Source organism: Chaetodon trifascialis, chromosome 8, assembly GCF_039877785.1.
Source record: "Chaetodon trifascialis isolate fChaTrf1 chromosome 8, fChaTrf1.hap1, whole genome shotgun sequence".
NCBI lineage: Eukaryota > Metazoa > Chordata > Actinopteri > Chaetodontiformes > Chaetodontidae > Chaetodon > Chaetodon trifascialis.
The window spans coordinates 23167495-23189483 of record NC_092063.1 but is presented as its reverse complement, the minus strand read 5'-3'; positions in this window follow the sequence as shown (position 1 = coordinate 23189483).

Sequence of the window (21989 nt, the reverse complement as noted above, 5' to 3'; positions counted from 1 at the left end):
AAAGTTCTGAATAGAGAGTTCGCTTCCCCTAAACTATAGTTATTATCCTATCCTAAGGTGACCAGAGTTTGCCGAAGCTGCACAACTTCTTCTTCTCCGCCAAACATGGACGGGTCACCATGCCATGACGTCACCCCCGCCGCTCTCTCGCGCCCTCTCCCCGATTCATAGGCTGCTGTGCTGCCTTCATGTACTGCTGGAAATGTCTACACGCAGAAAGTCGGATTTTCCACGTGATGTATGCTCAGCTGTCAGGTGTTATGTAGAGTGTAGCACAAGCAAGATGTGTCATCATCATGTGCTTAAAAAATGCAGTCAACATTCAGCCTGATGAGCAAAAGTTACCGTGCGTCCATTATATTTTCATGACAGTGTGCGGCTAAGCCATTTGAGGAGCTATCTGGGAAGCACGGGCTTCCGAGGCGCACTTAAAGGCGGTATTCTAGTCACTCAGCAATTTCAGCATGGACTGAAGTACAGCATGTTCCTTCTCATGCAGCAGCTGACAGTCAAGTGACGTTGACAGACGTTTTATGAAATTTGTAATTTTGTAAATTTGTAACAGGAAGCTTACATTTGCAATTGCTGAACTTGCTGAATGCTTTTACGCAATACTCAAACTTCACCATCTGAACATGTTCAACTTCCACAATGCCACTTGCCTTTCTAGACTTCAAATTAAATTCTATGAATTGCATCTTTTTGGCACCAGAATTAAGACCCCCTTCTGGACGACAGCACATCCCGCCAGTTCTCAGAGGAGTTAAAGCAGCATTGAATTCAAGCAATGCTTTGAATCATGTGTCATTACCAGAGGAGCTGGATTGTAGCACACTGTCAGTGGAGGAGGAGGAGGATCATTATATCAAGTTAGAGAACGGCCAAAAACACAATTGTGGCCTAAAAGAACCTAATATGTAGATTAAATCTCTCAAAGACTAGGATATTAGAGATTATCTTGGTCACTTAAAGGACTTAAAGGATCAACTGTACTCTCACAACAGTGAGTGTAATGCCCCACGCCATATGCTCGCAGCATTATATCATGTCAGTCAGTTTTATTGGCTGCATATCGCATATTTCAAACAGAGACAGACTCAGCATGCTTCACATGAAAAACGACCTCCATGAACATAAACATAAAGTAACTCTGAGAACTGCGCACAGATATCAACATGATATGCAACTGATTACATTATTTGAGTGGACTGCTGTCATTCTAACACATGTTTAAATTTAAAAAGGGGAATTTCCTAAAGCTAAACATGGTCAGCTTGTGGTAATGACACACTGATTTTTATCAAAATCTTCTCTGCAGAACTCAGTTATTTTCATTAGTGACAGAAAGAATAAAACGACATGCCAACGCGTACAGCACAAGCAAGGTCATGATACTAGGTACTAGATTTCCCTTCGAAATATAGTCTAAGCTGTGTTCTCCTGAGGCAGAAATGAACCTGATCAAAGTCTTAAGACATGACAGGAATATGCATCATTGAGGAAGTGCCAGGTCAGCTTGTGAGCAACCTAACCATTCATGCTGCCATATCAAAGAATGCACTAATTACCCACATATCCATCATTACACCTGCAACATGCAATGCGTCCTGGGACTTGGAAACACTTAACAGAGATCTCAGATGTGAGAATGAGAGAGGCTTGGTCAAGGATGACTTGGTAAATGATATGGTTGTTTGGGCCAATGTTGGCCTTTACCACACAACTCTCACCAGCACATCGTATACTGACCACCCACGCGGTCGTGGTCTATTCTTATCACTAACAAGTTCCACATAGCCAAAGGACAAGTACTGTACTGTGGGTAATGGCTGCTGCTTGTCAGCTGGGGAGGTTTGTGCACATAAGATGTGTCATTTCACCTAACCTAGGTCTATAAGTCTTTTCACTGTAGGAGGAAAGAGATCATCAACAAGATTTTTTGCTTTGGTGTTATTATCTCTGACAGCAAAATGCCTGTAAGCGTTTCTTTCTGAGACTCTGAGAGAATACTACTTTCATCTCTGTGCCTTAATTATGGAGCAATAGGCAGGAGTTGATTATCTTAGCTTAGCATAAAAACTGACAGGACAAACACACAAGATAAAATGTAATGATAATATTCTTTTCGTTGCAGTGTTGATGTGGTACAGATGTTCTTTTGAGGAGATTTTTCCCAACAGAAAGCCCATTTGTTTCTTTGAACATTTTCTTTTCCGAACAACAAATAATTTCCATCTAACAAACCATGATCTAAGTTGTCTGATTCTGAAACACTTCTGAGCACACATGATCAATCAACAAAAGGGAGAAAAGGCTCAATATAACCCAGAAAGTATTGATGTAACGAGTGGTTTCGTTGTCCAGGAGCACTGATTGCAGGTAAATGAATCCAAGCTTAGAGGAATCACAGGCTTAAAATGTATTTAATTTGTGACTGACAGAACTTCAGGGAAGTAGACGTTTGCAGTTTTCCTTCTAACATGTGCTGCAAGACCTGCAGTTAGCGGTTAGCTTCATTACTATCCTTTGATCTCATATGGTTTTCAGTTTGTGGTGCAGGGATGGGCTAGTATGACTGGCCTAGTGTGGAGACATCCCTTGTAAAACTGAAGGACAATCATAGGGCCTTAAGACATGCTGCACAACACGAAGAGACATTTTCCTGGATATGAACTAGAGTCCGTGTTTAAGTCTTGGAAAAGATTTAATCATAAGCCTGCAAGGCCAGCCTATAATAGACCAACTGTATAATATCAGCTTGTTTCAGACAGCCATGCCAAATGAATTGCACTCGGTCACACTAAAGAGAAAGGCAACAAGAACATTTTGTACATTTGTCATCATACAGTATTGTACACTCTCTGCTGACCATGCTTCTCTGTTGACATGTATGCTGTCATTTGATGTGCAGTGCTCACAAGGCAAATCCAGATCAGGTTTTAGTATAATCATTAATCACATCTCCTGTCTCAAAGGGCCACATTATGCCCTAATTCTGAAAACTATAACAGAAAATGAACCTCCATCAATCCTGAAACCCTTTGACCCAAAGTGAGAACAAGAAAAAAATCCCACAAAAACCTCATGACACTTGTACTTTAAAGCTCACTGTGTAATAAGTATGTTCCTTTAAAGGCATGTGACCCACTAATCTAGGCAACATCAATGTAACCAAAACATTCTGCCTATGTAAACATGTTACATGTTGGGGCACTCTGCTGCACATGTAATCATGATGACCTGGGTTCAACCCCAACCAGCCAACCAACCTCTCTTCCAATATCCATTGTCTGTACCAAGTGTAGACCCACCGTGACGTCACCTGTTGGCATGTGGACTATCATTTTGAAGCCTTGATTTTGACATTATGTCCGTCGCCATATTATTGATTTATTGGAGCAAGAAGTTAACACATTTGGAAAAGTGGTTGGAGATGGGGAGGATATGCATTGCTAACCCTTTATCCCGACTGGATCTGACTGAGAACCTGAGGACTTGCTGTGGTGGCAACTTGTCAATCACAAGGTAGTCCCACCCTAAATCATACCCTGCTTAACATCTATTTTAATCTACAAAGGACCATAATTTACAAAATTAACATAATGCTGTATACTGAAGGTGTGAAACTAGCTTGAGAGACCATAAACTTATTCGGAAAATGATTGTTATGATCATTTTCTCATAAGCTTACATACAATTGGACTTCTTTACAATCAGTGAAGTTTTCTGGCTGCTGGCCATTAGAAAGAATACAGATTTGTTTTTTAGACCTGAAGCGCAGTCCACTATTTATACTGTCTATGCTCTGCACTTCAGTCTGTCTAATAAGGGTTCAATCCAAACAAAAAATCTCTAAAAACATGTCACTATGCAGTAGGTTTATGTTTCACATTTAAATAATCATATTTGAATCTAGCATATGTACTTTAAATTGTAGATGCAGCATGACAGCTATTAAAAGACGACACTCGTGTTTGGAAAGAGCAACTAAGGGTATTCTCTACATCAGTGATGGTTGCCTGCTAATTTGAAGTAATAGACAGTACTGTGTCCATCAGTTCAATTGAACAGTGATGTTCCTGGCGATGCACCAATTAGAATTTTTGTATTCCGTCACTGATTCTTGTATCTGCTGATCAAATACCAGTGCTCTCCTTTTCCACAGTTTAATAATAAGTAAATTCTAGATAGTTTGAGATTGCATTCTTGTAATACATCAACCTCAGTTATATGTTTTACAATTTCTTGACCTGAAGGGAAACATTATTACATTCAGCTTGTCTAATACATGTAACACAGACAGGTCCCTTATAGTATGGTATTTTTTGAGGAAAAAAGGGGTGAACCTCACACAAATTATAACAGGCAATCTGACAAATGTTTATTTCTTATAAAAGCCTCCTCTATAAAATATAACAAGTCTTAAGAAATCCAAGTGGTGGAAAGTATTGAAAAATACTGAAATTGGCGATGCTACAATTTCCCATTGCCACCCATATTAAAAAAAATATATATTTATGCATGTCCTCTTGGTGTCCACACAAAGGGTTCAGTACTGTCCACATTCAACTGAAACCTGTGTTTTACATGAGCCATTGTGTTGGATGCAGTATAGTGCAAAAGGAAAGTGTCATTTCTGGATTACAACCTAAACTGCTATAGGTGGGTATATTGCAGGAACTGTCAGGTATAAATCTACTGTGGACCTCACATCCAATCTCAGCAGTGCCACCACTCCGAAGATCACAGCAAGATCTGATACACAAGAGGAATATCTTAATTTTTTAGCTCAACATCTCCTCTTTCATCAGAAGACTGAAGTCGTCTATCCTCACTGGGAATACAGGCCCATCAACACTCTTCTTCTTGGTCCAAACATGTACTGACCTCCAACAGAACAGACAGTCTCTAATAATGGATCTCCATCTCATCTGAGTGTAGAACACGGCTGTCAACTCCTAGATCTCCTTCAACACTTTCTCTATTTGTTGTTGCTTGGTATATTTCACTTCATCAAGGGACACTTGATGAACCAGTTCCTCAGGTGATGTGTGGCTGTCATCCACTCAAGATGTACTTGTTCAGTTGATGGTGTCACTCCCCTTTTCAGTAAGGGTGGATGGTTGCTGTTCTCCTCCCTCTGTGGGATCCTTACAGATGGCACATCTTGGCTCACTCATTGTTGCACTCATGGTGCTAATATCACAAACAGAAGTTCAATATTCATTTTTACAGTGCAGTAACTGACAAATAATCACGAATGAACTTCACGACTTGCAAATTTTGAAACCTTCAACTTGATAATTTTGGCTGGGAATGCTGTTCACATGAATTTTGCAGATCAATTTGTTAATCCTTTGATGCACTAGTCTCTCTTCCATAAGTGTGTCAAAAATGACCCGTATTAGAATCATAGAATAATTTTCTAATTTTGGTTAAAAATAATAATTTGTATTCTATTTTTTCCACACAAGAATGGTTTCCTGTTAAAAATATATTTATTTACTTTTTTTTTTTTTTTTTTTTTTTTTGATTTTTTGAGCATCATTAGGACACTAGGCTACCGAACAGGTAAGATGCCATTATAAGCTGCTACTCTCAGTGGTTAGCACTGTCACCTCAAAGCAAGAAGCCCCGAGGTTAAAATCCCAGCAGGGCTTTTCTGTGCGGAGTTAGTATGTCCTGGCGTTTGTGAGGGTTTCTTCTGGGTACCCCAGTTTCCCCTACTATCAAAAACCTATATATAGCCAATTTGCCTGTGCACGGGTCTGTCTTTTTTTCCTTCTGGCAGCCTGCTAAACTAACATTACATAGCTGCAGGAGCTGAAAATGTGTTGTTAATGATGTAACATCAGAGTCTATCGCTCTCCTTGATTGCGTTTAAATATGATACAATCTAATCTTTCTTCTTCCATGCAATGCTTCAAATGTATACATACTAAATGTATACAATATGTAAATATATGTGTTTTTTTAAGTAACTGTATATATCATTTTATTTTTATTAGATTTTATTCTATTCTATTCTAATTTAAATATTTGTATTCTATGTGTGTGTGTAGCATGAAGAGGCTGCAACTTAGATTTTAATTGTGCAACCCTGCTGTAAAATGACAACTAAATGAACCTTGATACGTAGATCATTTTCTTTCATTTTAAACCCAGTAATCATCTTGTGACCCCTTACATTCACCTTGTGATCCTCTGTTGTAGTCCTGATTCCCAGGATGTGAACCACTGCTGTAGCTAACACTGCTGTGACGTTTGATTTCTTTCCCTTCCATCTGATGAGGAGTTTAGTCACCCTATAGGAGATTATTGGACTGTGAAAACACTTTTATTGAACCATTGCTTTGCACCATGGAAAGCATGAATCACTGTCTCTCTCTGTGTGTGTGTGTGTGTGTGTGTGTGTGTGTGTGTGTGTGTGTGTGTGTGTGTGTGTGTGTGTGTGCGTACAGTCATTTCCTTTAAGCTGTTATGGGTTTAATGGCACATGCTGAATGCTGCAGCAGAAGAAATGAAGCAAGCAGCACCCTGGACCCTGAGAATGCTGAGGGACTTTCTTTAGAAAACTTGTGTGTTTATGCCAAACTAAAACAACCAGCATTACGTTTATTTATGGGGTGTTGTACTATCAAAAGATGCCAAAACACCTTCAATATGTGTCTGAAACTCAGTTGGAGACATACAACATCATCCCTCCACAAACCATGACATCATCCAATGTTTAGTTGATGACGGTGGAAAATACCGTCTCTAACATGGCACACCAGACTCTGTCTGAAGTACTCAGCTGGGTCAAGATCTGAAGTGCCATATGTTCTTTTGCTTTCATGGTCATCACACCATTTGGTGACCATTTGTGGCCCCTGCTGATTCAGGGCAAAAGTGGACTCCCATCAAGACTCTAATCACTGCTGAGGGTGCTTAGCAGAAACTGGCCCCGTCCTTGCCCTTTGAAGAAAGGAGAACATGCACGTATGGATGATTTGTTGTGTGTGGGTCCAAGTTGTGCTCTGTAAAACCAAAACAATGAGCTGAATGATACTAAAAAGCTTTGTGGGTGAGGGTAACTGCAGAGCTGGGTCATGATTTTCTGTGGGTTCGTTATTATAGGAGACACCTTTCACACATTATACATAGCCATTTGATCTGTTGTTAATAATAAAAAAAAATCTGATTACAAGGGCTTCAAAGTCCAGGGTTAAACATATGTAATATACCTGAGTTGTTATTCTCAATGGTGAAATGATGAAAATTTGTATACATCCTTTACAATTAAATTCAGGAGGGACAATAGATACATTTAATCCTAATCTATAGAACACATTTTACCATGCATGTATATGACAGCGCAAACTTAATGACTGCTGATTAGAGATGGCTGCTTATTTGCCCTTGATGATAGATATGTGCCATGCCATCTCTAGCATCATAACTTTAGTTTGAGCCATAGACATATAGCATCTCTGTCACAGTAACCAGTCAAACACAACATTGGGACATTAAAATTCGTCTCCTATCTCAATTCATAACTTGTAGAGTCAGCAAAACACTGACCCAATGTAACAAAGAATGGGAGAGGGGAAACAGTTTTTCAGAGTTAGTAGAGTTCAGCTTTCCTCTCCGTTCTGTGAAGCTAAAGCAGTGCTCAGCATGCAGCAGCAGCAGCAGGTACAATGAGCCAGTGTTGAGTTGTGTAGTCAGTTTTTGATGTGAGGAAATGAGTTCAGTAGGTCCATCCTGTCTGCAATGCAGGCAAAGCACCCATCCAGAGAAGATGTCGGCCTGATAAAAGGTTGGAGATTTACTGTGGTTATTTTGTGCATGGTTAGAGAGGGCTGCTAATTGTGTAGCCCACACAGCACTACGCCGCATGAATCTAAACTGAAGCAATTACTCCCCTACTGATTTTATCTATTAACTCCACTGCAGTCAAATGAAGGAAAAAAGTGGAAAGGGTGGGTAAAAGAAAGTTAAAATTTAATTAGCCAAATACTCACCCTGCACTACTCACCCACATTTTTGATGGCGTCCAACTCCTACTTCTGATTTTGAACCTTGATGTTGGACATTTCTGCAAAACTGCAGATTACATTTAGTGACAATGGACCTCATGTTCTCATCCTAAACTTATTGACTTTGTTATGTGAGGTTTGTTTGTATGAGTGCTCCTGTCAGAATGAACAAACTCTAATAATTAGACAAACTAGTCATAAATCACTCTTTTCCACCTGATGCATACTACCTGTTCTTGAGATTTCATCATTAGCATGATGATACCCCTAAAATCGCCATAGTAGGCTATCCTATCTGCTCCGGCTTTAGAAAAGTTTCATTTACAAAAGTCTTACCTCAACTTTCACTTTTTTTGGTTTCACATAGGACATGAACATTTGTCTCCTGCGTGAAAGTCCTGTGCTTGAACCAAACAGTAACCCTACCATCCCCCAAGTGTGGACTTTTCTTATTCTTTACACTTTGTCATTTGACATGCTGGGAATGAGAATGGGCTGTCTACAGAAGTCTACTGAGTTACCCAGCGCTTTAAAAATGATCCTGACAAAGTGTCCATATGTGACGAGTTGCGAGTGAAAAAGTGTTGGTTAAGAGAGACAGAAAGATACGACAGTAACCCAACTAAGGTGGCAATCCAGCAAAACTTACAGTCTTTCACATAGAAATCAATTTTAGCTTGAAAATATAATGGATGTGTTTATTGGCCTGTTACAATCTTAGCAATGCCAAAAAATTTTCTTGGCAGTCAAGACTGAATATCAACCACAGTGTCAAGAAATCCTATATTGGGATTGCTGGGAGCTATACATATAACCCAAATTTTCCCCAGTGGTAAGCTTATGAAAATGATTTCTTTATATGCCATTTGTTATATTTTGGCACGGGTTCTCTGGTGAAGAAAGCAAGATGATTAGTTGACATTTACAGCAATTAAGAAGGCAACAGAAACAGACACAATTGCATTTTAAGATGCATAAACACGGAGACTTAATGGAATAGGATACAAAAGCTGGTAGGTTACATGACTGGATGAGATGTTACTAGATATGGTTTCAAAAAAGGGATTTGACATTTTGTGAGTGAGAGAAGGTCGATACCACATTTCTGTTAAATTTGAAGCTCCATTAAGGAGACGGTTATTATAGCATAGCACAAAGAGTGGAGGCAGGAGAAAACAGCAAGCCTAACAGCACCACTGAAGCTCACTAATCAACATGTCATATCACCTTTTGTTTAATCCACACAATTTTGAGAAATAGTGTGTGCTTAGCTTAGTCTTTATGCTAACCTCAGCTACCCATCTCCTTCATATTCAACAGACAAATATGAAAGTGGTTACTGTCTTCTCATCTAACTCTCGGCAAGAAAGCTGTTAAGCATATTTGCCATAAACATATTATCTTTTAACTAATATCTTTGCAATCTATCTATCTATTTCCATTGCTTTGGAACAGGGCTTGCTCTCTCATCTCATTATCTCATCTCATGTTGCTGACCACAAATTCTGCCAATGCTGGAGAATTGGCCAAAGACAAAGTAGTAGCAGAAGGTCTTGTTAGACATCTTCTACCCCATTTCCTTCCTTTAATAGCAGCAGAATCATAACAATAAATGAATCCTGACCAGCCTCACTGATATAGTCTCTTTCATAGGGGAAAGAATTTAAAGCAACACACACTGAACTAATGAAGTTTAACCTGCTGTAAAGCTTTGTGCACCACACCTTAGCAGTACATATTGTCTTGATGAATACTTCAAATCTATCCTGTGAAGGAGGAAAATGTCCCATCATAAATGTTGATAGTGCCGAATAAAAGCGAAACATTAAAATGAATAGCTTTTTAGGTTGCCTGTGAAATCTTTATTGTCTGTGGCAATGTTGTGAAAATGATTTACATGTGCTGCACATAAAAAGTTGTGCTAAATATCAGAATTCAGGATTTGAAAGGTACTTTTGAGGCTTAAAGTGCACAAACCAATTCAGTTGTGCATATTCTGATTTAATTGTATGGTTGTAATACACCGTATGAGGTAAAATTCAGTAATATTCCACAGGTCCTGTGTTTCTGCCATTCCTCACTTCAGCAAACATTACCACACAAAATAAATACAATTCCACAGACTGGCTAAGCTTTGGTATTTAAAAGTGTTTATAGACCAGGCAAGTTCCATCTGCCAAACATGACCTCAACATATTACAGGCTTGTGTTCCTGCTGCAGGACCGCTGCGATGCTAGATTAAACCATTAACACTTTGTCACAAAAGATGCAGCCACAGAGGAACACCTCTAATATGAAGCAGATACTGGGTGGAGAAACAAACAGTGATACACCAAAGCAGTAGAATATATGTCAATTCATCAACAATGTGGGTGTTATTTTAAAGCGCCGTAAGTTGACAGGGTAACTACAAATAACTTGTTAATGCCAGCAGACCAATACTGAAATGTCGCTATAGAAAATGCAAGAAAAGGAAAATAACCTTTCAGAATAAAGGTCTGATTTTCCACCAGAAAAGCAGCTGCTCTAAAACTAACTGTAATTACAAAAAGGCTGTTCCATTTCTAGAATTTTATACTGTCAACAAATTCCATGAAAATACCAAAACCAGCAATTTATTTGTTTAATTTTCAATACCCGTCTGTGGCTCTCATCCCGAAGCCTGTATTTGTTCCGACTGAAGATTTAAGTCTGAAACAATGTGTCATAAATGTATAGTTTCATTTTTTTAAAAAGACTAAATAATTTCCTATGACCTCATGAAACTTACACAAGCACACATAAACAAACACACACACCAAGAGGGAAGGGGGAAGGGCAAAGATGTCACAGCGAGTACATCTACAATACTCCACAAATTTGAGTATCTCTTTTGCAGTAACTGCTGTTCTCCAGCAATGTTTAGGTGGTCTTCAGAGGGGAGTAGCCCCAACATAGTCTGAGTGCTTCCACATGCTGCATCTTAGCTAATGGTTTGGCACACTGGCTTTAATGAGATCCCAAGCCCAAATCATGTCTTGGGTGCTTTCTATGATGCCACATCGACAGCAGGACATGGAGCTTGTCATTAAATTGATCTAATGAAGTTTGAAGAGATTAGAATATGCAGCCTAGGCCTGTGATTCCTCTGCACATGGTCTCTGTGCAACCAGAGTGAATTAGAAGCACGGCAGCGAGGCATGCCTGGTGATTGGGCTATTATCCACACTGACACTGCAAATTATTGTAGACCTTGTACCTTTCCAAGTGTTTGGAAGAGCTCATGGTAGTGGAATGTCTCTGTATTTCATCCATAAAACTTCTGCTTCTTCTGCTTCAGTCCAGCTGGAAGGTAAAACTGCACTGAATACATTGCAAATGGGTTGTCTCACCACAGTGAAATCACTTGAATAGTTCCCAAAGTATACAGCTTCACTCATGCGGCAGTCAGGCTCAGGCAGTCTCTCAGCACTCCAGCTTTGCTGAGGTTGAGACATTTCTAATGCAAAGGTAGCCTAATTAGAATAGAAGAATATAATATATATATATATAATATTGATTTCTTTTTACATCAAAAGGGAAAGCGCAACCACAAAGGATGGACTGATCACCAAACTGGAATTATTCTGCTTGGACAATTTCCAAGCTCTCAAGTGGAAAAACTACTTGAGAAGAGAATGGAAAATAAATGGAGGTATTACAAAAGTAGAAAATTGTTTGGAAACAGCTGCAGTATATTACAAGAGAATAACATGTAGGGATTTTAGACATCCCTCCATCCAGGAAATGGGAAAGAAAATGCCCTAAATGAAGTTTAGGGTAAAAAATATTGTCAGAGGCATCCAAGAAATAGTTTAACAATTTCTGACATGGATAACTTGTCAGCAACCAGTTGCTTATTCATACATTCAGCAGATACACGGTAACATTAGCATCCATTGGGTCTGTTCTGGTGACCTGATAAATGTCCATTTTAGCTCTATTTTAGTCTCCACCAACTGTTGAGGGAAGTCTACCTGCTAAATCTCCACTACATTCACCAACTAGTCACATATTTGCTGTCTTGCCAAGACTTAGATGAGAAGCCACCATCAGCAGCTGGTTAGATTCGATTTCCATGACTGGAAGTGGGACCAAACAGCTCGTAAAAGTATCCGTCTGACAGCACCTCTTAAGCTTGTTATTTAAAATGCCATATCTTCTTTCTGTAATCCATACAAAACCCTTTAGACAAGGCCAGGCTAGCTGTCTCAAGCAAGCTAATTGCCTGCTGGCTCTAGCTTCATATTCGGCAGACAGACATGAGAGTGGTATGAGTCCTCTTCTTCAGCTCATGGCAAGAAAGTGAAAAAGCATACACCCCAAAATGTCGAACTTTTTTTTTTTTTTTTCATTGAATCTTAATTGGAACATAAAATCTTGCTTTCTTCCTTAAAATGTGGCAAGTATAAGATTCTGGGGATTCATATAGAACACAAAGATGTGTGTGGAGTATGTGAGCATGAGATGAAGACAGAAATATAAAAATAAATAAATAAATAAAATAACTTCAGCACAGCTCAGACAGGACCACCAGAGGACACTGTTGTTCATCCCACAGACATACCATCATTAGACTGGGAGGACAGCAGTGAAGTGGAAGAGGTGTGTGTGACAGAGAGTGAGACAGAAAGAGTGAGAGACAGACAGACAAAGAGAAGAAGAGATGATGAGGAGAGCAGTCACAGTTTTGCAAAATGAATCTGCACACAGCACCGTCCTGTGATTATGTGTGATGGGCATCAGATGTACCGGCCAATTATGTGCCAGTTTAGAATTTTCTTTCTGTGTCAAACACACACACACACACACACACACACACACACACACACACACACACACACACACACACACACACACACACACACACAGGTTTTGTAACACTGCAGATGTCGTTGCTGATAGCCTCCCTGATCATTACTACATGCCAGATGACCTTGATGACAAGATGTACTCTGGACAGTTTATTCCAAAGGCTGCTGCAAGTTAACGAAGAGGAGTAGCCAAAGTTAGATAACTTTACGGTCCAGAACATGACTCCATCTGGCATCCAGACCACCTGGTTGGCCCTCGAGAATCTGGCAGATCAGGGATCTGTCAACACGTCAATCTGTCTCCTCTGACTGATCAACAGCTCAACAGCTCACAGAGGTTGAAAGCAGCAGAGAATCCAAACGATGCTTGATAATAAAACTAGTAGATGTCTTTCACCACACAGCAATTTACTTTTACAGCTTGAATTGGGGAATTATTCTGAGCAACAATAGACCGTCATGCCTGAATAGGCAGTACTGTCACAGAACACATCTGTGCCATGTTAAGAGGGCTGTGGCTGATACAGTTCGTGCTCCATGACCTTTTCACCTGTTGCAGGACACACTTAAACACTCACACATGCTTTTCTTTTTTGTTGTTCCTCATCCTTCTTTTCACATAAGCAGAAAACCAACCTCTTACAAAACTTTTATCTTCTATCGATCTGGAGCTGGAAATGGTCTGACAAAAAGGACAAGACAATGCCTCAGCATGTTATATCATCTGCAAGCTGCAATTCAGAATCCACTTATAGTAAATAGTACCAATAGTGAATCTGGTTCGTGTGCCAGGAAACATGTGCTCCCAACATGATAGCCCATTTTTACATAAATGTCTTCAAAAGCACATGTGCAGTTTAACAGAGAACTTAGCTGGGAGCCGGCAGAAAACAATATCAGTAAAGCTGAATTGTGAAGGCCATGAGGGAGCTTTGTGGCTATTGATGGGTCCTTATGGATTTACAGCAAAATGTGTATGAACAACAGTTTTCTGTCCCATGAGAGACAGGAACAGGCAAGGAACTGGCAAGAAATTGTTTTGATTGTTTGAAATTGGTGAAATATGACTGCATTGAGCAAAACTGAGTGAACTCAAACATAAATAGTCCTGACAACTCATGTCAGTCAGTGCAATGAAAACCAGAGCCTGTAAAATATCAATATTTGTGCAATTTACAGAACTGGTCTAAGGCCAGTTTACAGCAGTCCCAGTAAAGGTGGGTAAACTATGACCTCTGCTGATCACAAAGAAAAGAAACACCAGTGTAAAAAAGAAAATCATTAAGGCTAAGAAGACCTTTTTGTATTCTCATTTGTGTTGCTGTGATGTCTACAAGGACATTGTGATGTATACAAATGCATCAGTCTGCAGAGCTGGAGGCTGACTTCAGAGGGTTTATCATCCACTAAATGCAACCAAGACTGTAGTCACATGCTCTACGTGCCTTAGAACGCAGAAGCATGGGCAAGTCAGTGGAGGAGTACATGCTCCGTGAGCACTTTTTATAGGTATGAGTCACTTTTCCATCAGTTCCTCATCTTACCTTTTATTGGAATCATTTTTTGTCTGATTTGGGAAAAAGTTGGAAAATACAGGATCAGCAATGGAGTAAAAGAGGTTTCGTTTAACTTATGACACAGATTTAACTCCTCTAGTTACTATCTTTTGAAATTTGTCAAAACAATTGAGGCTGCATGTGTTTTCGATAAGGATTTTGCCAAAGCTGTCATTCATTTATTTTGCAACTTTCAGTTTGGTTTTACTGACCACAGCAGAAATGACTAATTTAATCAGAATTGTGGCTAAATTGCATATTCATAAATGTGAATGTTCAAATAATAAACCTTTTTCCCCTGCTCTGCCTTGTGAAAGAAAAAAGGCTATTATTGCTTACAGTGCAGAGAGAAAGGTGCAAAAATATGCAGTATCTGAATTAAAGTGTTTTTATGTCGCCTATGCTTGTTGATATATTTTGTGAAGCCTACCCCCTGGCTTTACTCTGGCTCATAGCCTGCTGCTGTCCTGATATCAATGCAGAGTTTTTTCCACCATTATGAAGCCTGAACAGTAAAGAGCAGTAATTTTGTTGAGTGGTGGCTGGGTCCATCTCATAGTGAGGTAGTAGCAAGCTGATTGGAGGTAGCAGAGTGGAGTTGGCCACTTCTTCGCAGCCCAGCTCCATCCCTGGCCTCGACCAAAAGAGGAGACATGGATCTACTGCCGTCTCCAAAGTTGCATTTACATGCTGTGTCTTCTTAGCTGGCTTGCTCATACTAACTTAGACTAATGTTAAGCTCGCTGTTGATAGTTAGTAAATGACTCCAAACCATAGGCTGACTGCTTGTTTAACCACAAAGTGTCGTTTTCCAGTCCCACGACTGTATGTGCACATTGGGACAAACAAGCTCGACAAAAACATAAAATCACTTGAACACACCGACAAAGACAAATATGTAGACACCACATTATTGGAACAGAGAGGAGCCGCTGCGTCTGCACGTGCCGCCATTACTGCTACTACTCTTCGTCGTATTCTTCATCGTCTTCATCTTCAGCTAAGGTCAACTGTAGATTAAGGATGTTCTCCAGTGTAATGCAGTCGCTGTCGTCGATTTCTTCAGTTTCATCTTCTAGTTTGGGTTCAGAATCAGAAGTGAGATCATCGTCAGCATAACCAGAAGCTGCAAAAGTAGCCATGTGGTTCCCTTTTAATGTGCAGCTGATTGGCTGAAAAAAGAACAGAAGCATGTGAATAGCCGTGAATAGCCAAAGAAAGCCAGTATGCTAATAACGTAGCATAGTCCTAGTTGGGGGTGTGGCGATTTACCGTTGAATCGCCACACCCCCAACTAGGACCGAGAATTTCCTCTAAAACAACCCAAGTTCAAATACAAAGTTTACGGTTTTAAGGCCCGCAATACTGTTATTTGAAACATGGAGTGGCTTCTTCATAATTTCATCTTAAATATTCTGCAAAAAAACGAAAATCACAAATTTTTTAAAAAAAATCTATTTTTCTTTGTTTACACAGCTTGCGCCGGGCTGACTTGTTGCTGGTTTTCTCGTCACATTTCTACACGTGTTGAATACTGAACATGTGAGTGTGGAGCACTTTGACAGACCGAAGCTGAGTAGTAAAAGTATTGTCATAAGTAAGTAAGTAATTAGCAAAGTAATTTCCTGGAAACAGACTTGACCAATCATGGTGTACATGAAGTACGTGACTTTAACGCCCACTGAACCTTCAGCTGCACTGAAGACAAATAGATGCAGATGAAAAGTGACGAAGACACTGTAACCTTTCACAACTTAATGTCAGATTTCAATATTCATAATTCACATTATTCATTAATAATAATAATAATGAATTTTAAATAAAGTTTTCTGCAGTGGCTTAGCGCCACCAGATGGAGAATTACCGCCACAAACTGTTTGTCTCCTCATGCCAACTCCAATCATCGCATAACAGTAGTGGATGGAAACATGCAGTAATTGACATTTTCTTTGGCCAGTTTTCATGAAATGAAATGATGGAAAACTTAAGGTGTCCAGGAGAGTACCAGAGTGAAGAGCTACAGGTCGGGGGGGAATCTGAGACATGAAATGTTTGTTCACTGTGCAGAGGCACAGCATCCATGAACTACACCAAGCATAGCTTTGAACAGAGGTGGAAGTCCACTCTCTTCATTATCTTTTATTTCCCATACAGCATGAAAGAGGAAAAAAGCTCTGAGTAGGGGAGTGCGAAGCGAAAGGCTTCCGGGGGATTCAATTCCGTGAGCAGCAGGGGTAAAAATAGCTTGACAGGTAGGGGGTCTTAACCACTGCAGCATCACTGTGCTGTCCATGCACAGAAAATAATGTGTCAATTATCTGAAACTTATTCACACACAAAACACAAAAATCACAAAGACGGGAAAACCCAGGAAGCAGGATTCATCCACTGACACATTCCTTCCTCCCCACCTTCAGAAGCTATCCGATGTATTCAAGTTTTTATTGTTAGTTTTTTATGTGAAAACTTTCATATTGGTTTCTCAGGCTCCCACTAAGCGGCTTGACAAGCTGGGTGTCTGTAATGGAGGCGTGTCCCTTTGCAAATGCAAACAGAAAATATAGACCCTTGTCATTGCTGAAACTCTATTAGCAACTTGCCAAATACAATCTGTCACTTTCCTCGCCGCTGTCACAACAACAGAAACAAGGAGAATTACTCTCTGCTACCTTCCTGTCACAAACAACAGAAAGTGAAATCTTAATGTTTCCACACTTAACATAATAGAATGTCACAGCTCTCCAGTCTTGAGATGTCTCTAAATCGTTCTTGGAAATAGATTGTATTGACTTTTGCTATATTACATTTTACAAGTGTTAGATTACGGAATTTGTAAAGATTTTTATGCTGCTGCGGTTACCTGCAGAATACTTCAGTGGATCCAGACTTTCTCTCTGCTCCTGAGCGTTTCATGACACTGTGACTTTGAGCTGAGACAGACTATGATGCAAAAATGACAGAGATTGGACTGCAAAGCTGACTCTGCGCCTTTGTTAGGTGTTGTTGTACATGCCACTTTTATCTTGAGTGACTCATTTTTGATTTTATGAAGTTAGAAGAAACTCTTTCGAATGCCAAAGTGCAGAGAGGAAAAGTGAGAGGAAGACGTTGCAAAAGGGGGTTGCTTGGATGTTTCCATGTTCTCTGATTATACTGTGCATGAAATACGGTCTTCCGCATCAAACATAACAAGGTGGATAAGAGCTTTGCAATGCCTGAAGAAGCTCAAAGATGTGCCAGATTGTTCCACAGTTCCACAGATTACTTCTGCAGCTATGACTCTGGCAACCATTGATAGAAAGAGAGCAGTTAAACAAGACTAACTGCAGCAAACTCCACAGTCTTAGCATGGGTTCACTGGCATGCTTCAATGTGTACTTACATGAAACTGGCTCTACTGCTGCCTTGAAATATTGTGGCAAAGATTAAAATATTCCACTGCTATCTTGGTAAATCCATATCACAATTAAGATTGCTCTCTTTAAATTATTTTTAGGAAATCTGGCTGAAATTTATCTCACACGTCTGCAGGGTGTCATACCTCATGAACCCATGAAAGAATAAATAACACATTTTTTCTATTGAAAGTGAAAAATTAAAACAGCAAACACACCCTGGCTTAATTCAATGAACCTGTTTACCTGTGGAATGTTCCAAACAGGTGTTTTTAGAGCGTTCCACAACTTCCCCAGTCTTTAATTACTCCTGTCCCAACTTGTTTGAAATGTGTTGCTGCATCAAATTCAGAATAAACATATATTTACAAAAATCAATGAAGCCGATTTGCTTTCAGAGTTTAGAATTGAGTATATGTCAGATAGGATTAGCAAGTTATTCCTTTCTATTTTAATGATGTTTTCCACAGTGCCCCAACTTTTTGGGAGTTAGATTTGTACTTTATATCCCATATTATATTGTACTATAATATATTATACTGCATTATGTTAAAATAGCACTGTGTGTACAGCTTGCCTTGTAATTTTGTGATATATTTCTCCTGTATAGTTTCTGTTTTTATTTCTATTTCTTCTTATTATTTATTTTATAAGCTTTTGTATTTATTTATGTACCTTATCCTGTTTATCGGTACTTATTTCTGTCCTTGGCTGCTGCAACACCTGAATCTCCTCTGGGGATCAATAACGGCTTATCTTATCTTAACATGTCACAGATAAACATTTCAGTGGCTTTATTCCAAGCAAGAAGTAAACCCACTGTACGTGTACATGCAGACATGTTTGATGTGCTTCTAGACACTAATAATGATTGAAAACAAAATGACCTGAAGAATCGGGAGAAATGAGGAGACATTCATTGAAGTATTACACTGTAATGACCACTTGTGGCCACAGTGGCCGCTGTTGAGACAAAGCACTGCCTCACTGCAATGTACAAGTTAAATGTTTGAGGTTAGACAATCAGACAAATTGAAGGTAAAACTGTAATGCCAGTGAAATCTTCCAAACAAATTTGAGAAATGTACTTATTTTTAAACCCACACCTGATGGTGGACTTTCACTGCTTCACTTATGTGTTTTGTGGCTCAGATGCAAAGATCAGTATTAGTATCAGTATTAGATCGTTTTGGAGGACTCATGTCTCACTCATGTGGAGGAGTTTCTCCTCTGGTTGTTTGTGGATAGTGGGTGGGTGGGTGGTAAGAGAATCAGTGTTTCACTTTGTTTGTGTTTACATAAAAAGAAAGGTAGAAAAATTCAAAAGAAGATGAAAGTGACTATTTGAATGACGTGAAAGAGAAATCGTTGGATGATTTTGTTTCAGTCCAATTATGCATCGCTCTGTTAACAGCAGAAATAGATATTTCTAGATAATGTGCATTTTGTTAGTTAAGGAAGTTAAATATCATCCAAAAAAATCCATCCATCCATCCATTTTCCATGCCGCTTATCCCTTTCAGGCTCGCGGGGAGGCCGGAGCCTATCTCGGCTGTCAACGGGTGAGAGGCGGGGTACACCCTGGACCGGTCGCCAGCCGATCGCAGGGCACAAACACACAACCATTCACGCTCACACCTAGGGGCAATTTAAAGTCACCAATCAACCTAATGAGCATGTTTTTGGTCTGTAGTGCCCGGAGAGAACCCACGCATGCACTGGAAGAACATGCAAACTTCACACAGAAAAGCCCGACCCGGGAATCAAACCTGCGACCTTCTTGCTGTGAGGCACGCGCACTACCTGCTGTGCCACCGTGCAGCCATCCAAAAAATAAATAAATAAAAAAAAATTGGATAGTGCAGGCAATATTCACTTTCTATATTACCTGTATTTTGCTATTTTCCCCTGTATACACCTACACAGCCCTTGACATATGCACTCACTTTCACAGAGGCACCTGGAGCAGTTCATGGTTCAGTGCCATGCTCTAGGGCACTTGTGCATCACTGGTGGGCTGCAGTTTGGAACCTAGTACTGCATGTGGTGTGTGTACATGTGTGAGAGAAAGTAGAAAATAAATCTGACCTACTGATGTGGACGTCACTCTCGCTCAGGTTACAGTTGACCTTACATGAGAGCTGCACTACTGCACCTCCCTGTGAGTCAGACTGAGAAGGTTAGATTGCTACATTATGGAGATGATACAGAGAAGTACCACACAGTACTAAAGACACTGACCTTAATAATCATAGTAATCAAAGTACTTAAAGATGATGCATCAATATAATATATGGAGATCAAAACAAACAAAAAAACAAACAAAATCAGCCAGATTTACAGGTTCAAAGTGGAAAACGCTATGTTTTGTAATTATGGTGGTCAAATGCAGCTCAGAAAAGAAAAAAACATAACAAGGGAGGTAAACAGGAAGTATTAGATTAGCACCATTAAAAATATGACAAATTAGCTTTTAGCAGTTCCTGTTGGCAATGCACTGCGGATGGATGCTTATTCATGATGGATATCTGAGCTAATGATGTTCTTCTAAAGTGTAAGTCATGCTAGAATCGAAAGATATGCACATCATGTCTGTGTGATCTGATTTGACTGAGTGATATCTCTGAAAAGGACAATGTTTTTTTTGACACAAACAGCAGTCTTCAGGTAATTAAGTACTTTCATTTCCTCCATGAGCTGTGTGTCACAGCCACGGCAGCAGAAAGTGTTCGTCACTACAATAACTGACTTGCATGCATGCATACGCCTGTCCCTTTCACTCCAAACAGTATCTGAGCCTCACAACTCTCCTCCTCGCCCCCCCTTCAACTCTCCCTCGGGGAGGCACACCTCACAATATGAAAACCTCTGATGTAGGACTTCTGTGATGATGCATGAAAGTAAAAAAGAAATTTTGTTCAGCCGTCTACACCAAACATCATTAGAAAACAGAGTTTAAGCTGTGCTTCTTTTCCATATTTGCAGCTTATCTAAAATGTCATGAATGATCAAATGTGCTTTCTAACATTTTGGGTAATGAGAGCAAACACAGGCGCATTAATAAGAAATACATTTATCTTTGATTTCTGCATGTTTCCAACGTCGCAAAGGAATCAAACCAAACTGATGCAACCTTGACTGAAAATCTAGTTTGTGGTCATGCACAACAAAATAAGAGTCAAAGTGGTTGCTTAGCAACAGATATATCACTCTGGCCTGCCTCCAGCAGCAGATGCTGTTGGATGTTTTTTCAAGCCATGACAGAAAACCACAAGTTGACATGACTCAGGTAAGCCTTCGTCAGTCAACAAAAATATGACACTTTATTGATTCCTGAGAGGAATGTGCCTCATAATGTGGAGGGTCAGATATCAACAGCGGCACATTACTGCAAACATGGACAGGTGGAAATGACTTTCAAACAGCTGGGAGGATTTCACAGTCAGAGAAGGATGGTTGTCGCCTAAATTGTCATCCAGTCTTTTTTCTTATCAGCAATCAATTTCTAACAAGAGCAATGCATGAATTCCACCAGTCTTACCTTTCACAGTCTCCTGTGGTTTCATCTTTTCTCCAACCCGATTCCGCAATCAGCCACGAGCAGCCTGGTCTGCACCTCTGCTGTCCATATGATGGCGCCATTGCTTCACATCAGAGACATCCTTGTAGCTGGCGCGTCACCCGGGTGAACCTCTTTGCAGCACATATAGAAAAATAACTCTCCTTACATTAGCATGATAATGATGGGAGTTTCCAAATACAGAATTCAATATGTACCCTCACCACTGTGGCATGAGTACTTAGGCTAGTTGATCCTTTGATGTCCCAGAAATAGGCCTGGAAGCAGGTATCATTAGGGTTTTAGAGAGGGAGTGAAAGAGTACCTTCTCCATCAAAGCCTGTGCGCTCCCCTTTGTAATGGAAACACCACATGAGAGCTGCGCTGACGGAGTTGAGCCACGAGTTTTCATGTTTGAAAGGCAAATACAAAACATGCACACAGCACACACAATGTTTCACCTAGTTGGTGTTCAATCAGACAAAACAACGGAGGGTTCAAATAAGAAGTATAGTGTAAAAAATGTCTGGTTATGACTGCTGTATAATCATTTATAAGGCAGAATAAATATTTTTGTATTTTTAAAATGTGTACTGTACATTTTTATACTTTTGGTTTTATTTCT